Source organism: Rana temporaria, chromosome 1, assembly GCF_905171775.1.
Source record: "Rana temporaria chromosome 1, aRanTem1.1, whole genome shotgun sequence".
Taxonomy (NCBI): Eukaryota; Metazoa; Chordata; class Amphibia; order Anura; family Ranidae; genus Rana; species Rana temporaria.
Genome location: NC_053489.1, coordinates 171,399,377 through 171,403,908, shown reverse-complemented (window position 1 = coordinate 171,403,908; position 4,532 = coordinate 171,399,377).

The window sequence follows — 4,532 nt, the reverse complement described above, 5'->3', positions numbered from 1 at the left end:
GTGGTCATGGGTGGGCATCACTGGTGGGCATACCTGGTGGTCACGAGTGGGCATCCTCAGTGGGTCAGCAGCATAATCAACCAGTGCAGACCCTCCCCTGTCAGGAGGTGCATATTAGTGCTACAAAGGGAGAAAACCAAGGGGAAAGTAATACTGGAAGTATGCTATAGGCCCCCTAACCAAAGGGAGGAGGTGGAGGCGGACCCCCTATCACAGTTTAAAATTACAGCAAGGATGGGAAGCATCATTATAATGGGGAATTTTAATTATCCAGACATGGAGGGAACCACGCATCCGGCTAAGGCTTAACGTTTCCTAAATGTCTTATAGGACAATTCCTTGGGTCAGATGGTAATTGCACTAACAAGGAACAATGCGTTACTAGACCTACTGATTACTAACAATACAGACCTGATCTCGGATGTAGAAATATGGGGCAATTTAGGAAACAGCGACCACAGGTTAATTTGTTTCAGTATCAATCACACAAATAGGAAACATAAGGGAAATACAAAGACACTGAGTTTCAAAAGAGCCAACTTCCATAAACTACGCTCCTTGCTAGAAGATATTAAATGGGATAAAATCCTAGGAACAAAGAACACTGAGGAAAAATGGGTGTGCTTTAAGAGCATATTAAATAAGGTTATTAGCCAGTGCATCCCAATGGGAAATACATTTAAAAGAGCTAATAAAAGTCCTTTGTTGCTTAACTCCAACATAAAAATGCATATAAAAGCAAAGGAGAAGGCCTTCAAAAAATACAAGGCTAAGGGATCATCATCAGCATTCCAACTTTACAAAGAATGCAACAAGAAAAGTAAGGGTGCAATCAAGGCGGCTAAGATAGAACACAAAAGTCATATAGAGAGTAAAAAAAAAATCACAAGAAATTATTTAACTATATAAATAGTAAAAGAGGGAGGTCAGATCATATTGGCCCCATAAAGAAAGATGAAGGAAATCTGGTTACTAGGGCCCTGTACACACGGTCGGTTTGGTCCAATGATAATGAATCAAAGTTAATTTTCATCGGACCAAACCGACCGTGTGTATAGGCTAACGGTCTGGTTTCCTTCGGTCCAAAATTTCTAAACATGCTTCAAAACCGAACCGATGGACCGCTGCCAAATCGGACCAAACCGATGGTTAGTACAGAAAAGCATCGGTTCAAAACCTGCACATTCTCAGAATCAAGTCGACTCATGCTTGGAAGCATTGAACTTCGTTTTATTCAGCACGTCATGTGTTTTACGTCACCGCGTTCTGACCCGATCGGATTTTGAACTGATGGTGTCTACACACATCAGGCCGTACGGCCACTTCAGAGGTGAACCGATGAAAACAGTCCGTCGGACCATTCTCATCGGTTTTGTCCGGCCGTGTGTACGGAGCCTAAGAATTGAGAAATGGCGAAGGTTTTGAATTTATTCTTCTCCTCAGTCTTCACGAGGGAAACGGGAGGCTTTAGTAACCAAAACGGCAATGTTTATCCTAATGACACATCACAGGAAGCACCCTCATGGCTAACAGAGGACAGAATTAGGAATAGACTTGAAAAAAGGTAAAATTATTAAGTCATCGGGACCAGATGGCTTGCACTTGAGGTTCCTTAAGGAAGTCAGTCAAAGAAATTGCCAAATTGTTCTTAATTTTTACGAACAGTCTACTGACTGGTATGGTACCAACAGATTGGAGAAAAGCCAATGTAGCACCAATATTTAAAAAAGGACCAACATATAACCCTGGGAATTACAGACCAGTTAGCCTAATGTCAATAGTTTGCAAGCTCTTGGAGAGGATGATAAGGGACAAGATTTTAGTAATGAAAACTGTATCATTAGCAGTAATCAGTAGACATGTTCAGACTGGAATATTTTGTTTAATTTTTTCGTTTTCGTTTGGAAAATACATTTATTTAGTTACTGCCAAAAATCGTTTTGATTTATTTCGTCTTTCGTTGGGAAATAGCTTTCGTCCGAAAATCCAATAATACTTGGTTTCAATCGAATGGTCAAAAGAATATTCGCCGGAACGTCGAATCTTTGTTGGTTTCTGTCTAATGGTCAAAAAATATTCGACGTCAATTTAAAACAAAAATGACGTGCGGTTCCCCCTAAATATCCATAACCAGACCCTTCAGGTCTGGTATGGATATTCAGGGGAACCCCGCCGTCAATTTAAAACAAAAATGACATGCGGTTCCCCCTAAATATCCATAACCAGACCCGTTATCCGAACACGTTGACCTGGCCGGCCGCAGAAAAGAGGGGGGGACAGAGTGCGCCCCCCCCCTCTCCTGAACCGCACCAGGCCACATGCCCTCAACATGGGGAGGATGTCCCCATGTTGATGGGGACAAGGGTCTCATCCCCACAACCCTTGCCCGGTGGTTGTGGGGGTATGTGGGCGGGAGGTTTATCAGAATCTGGAAGACCCCTTTAACAAAGGGGACCCCCAGATCCTGACCCCCCCCTGTGTGAAATGGTAATGGGGTACACTGTACCCCTACCATTTCACGAAGGAAGTGTAAAGTATTGTAAAAAAAACACACTGAAACCATAGAAGTCCTTTATTAAAAAAAAAAAAAAACACTCGTTCCCGGCTTCCTGCGCTGTCCTGATCCTGCGACGGCTGATCTCCCGCGATGAGAAGATCCTGCGACGGCCGGGTGATCTCCGATCCAGCGATGTGAAGATCCATCCGGAGCGCAGCATCCCCGACCTCCTCATCGCCGGACACAGCCCAGCGGAATGACGCGCTGGAGCTGTGACATTACTTATATAGAGGAGGCAGGGCCACCCGTCACGTGACCCCTCTGACGTACCCTCTGCTACGTCACTGGCGAAGCCCATAGTCTTCCCTCTTCTTGGGCTTCCCCAGTGGCGTAGCAGAGGGTACGTCAGAGGGGGCGGGGTCACGTGACGGGTGGCCCTGCCTCCTCTATATAAGTAATGTCACAGCTCCAGCGCGTCATTCCGCTGGGCTGTGTCCGGCGATGAGGAGGTCGGAGATGCTGCGCTCCGGATGTATCTTCACATCGCTGGATCGGAGATCACCCGGCCGTCGCAGGATCTTCTCATCACGGGAGATCAGCCGTCGCAGGATCAGGACAACGCAGGAAGCCGGGAACAAGTGTTTTTTTTTTTTTTAATAAAGGACTTTATTCTATGGTGTCAGTGTGTTTTTTTTTACAATACTTTACACTTCCTTCGTGAAATGGTAGGGGTACAGTGTACCCCATTACCATTTCACACGGGGGGGGTCAGGATCTGGGGGACCCCTTTGTTAAAGGGGTCTTCCAGATTCTGATAAACCTCCCGCCCGCATACCCCCACAACCACCGGGCAAGGGTTGTGGGGATGAGACCCTTGTCCCCATCAACATGGGGACATCCTCCCCATGTTGAGGGCATGTGGCCTGGTGCGGTTCAGGAGAGGGGGGGCCGCACTCTGTCCCCCCCTCTTTTCTGCGGCCGGCCAGGTCAACGTGCTCGGATAATGGGTCTGGTTATGGATATTTAGGGGGAACCGCACATCATTTTTGTTTTAAATTGACGGCGGGGTTCCCCTGAATATCCATACCAGACCTGAAGGGTCTGGTTATGGATATTTATGGGGAACCGCACGTAATTTTTTTTTTAATTTAAGGCGGGGTTCCCCTTAATATCCATACCAGACCTAAAGGGTCTGGTTATTGAATTTGTGGGGACCTCCGCGCATTTTTTTTTCTAAAAGTCTGTGTCCCATTGAATCTTTTCTCTATAATGTCAAATCATTTCTCTATATCGAATTTTTACCGCAACGAAAACGAAAATAAAGCATTTTTTATGTCGTATCTTTCGGTTTTCGTTTCTTGCACTTTCGTTATCGTTTGTTAAAACGATAACGAAAAAAACAGATTTTCGGACGAAAATGCATTCTAACGAAAACGAATGCACATGTCTAGTAATCAGTATTAATTCATGAAGAATCATTCTTGCCAAAGCAAATTATTAACCTTCTATGAGGAGGTGAGCTGCCATCTAGATAAAGGAAGTCCCATAGACGTGGTGTATCTGGATTTTGCAAAGGCATTTGATACAGTTTCCCATAAATGTTTACTGTACAAACTAAGGTCTGTCAGCATGGATCAAATAGTGAGTACATAGATTGAAAACTGGCTACAGGGTTTCAGAGGGTAGTGATAAATGGGGAGTATTCGGAGCGGTCAGGTGTGGAAAGTGGTATCCCCCAAGGTTCTGTGCTGGACCAATCATATTTAATTTATTTATAAACAACCTGGAGGATGGGGTAAACAGCTCAATCTCAGTTTTTGCGGACAATACTAAGCTAAGCAGGGTATTAATTTCTCTGCAGTATGTGGAAACCTTGCAAACCTTACAAATTAGTGGGATGGGCAACTACATAAAAAATTAGGTTTAATAAAAAAAATGCATATGGGTGGCAAAAATATGAATGCAATCTTCTTACTGGGGGGAGAAGCTCTGGGGGAATCTAGGATGGAAAAGGATTTAGGGGTCCTAGTAGATG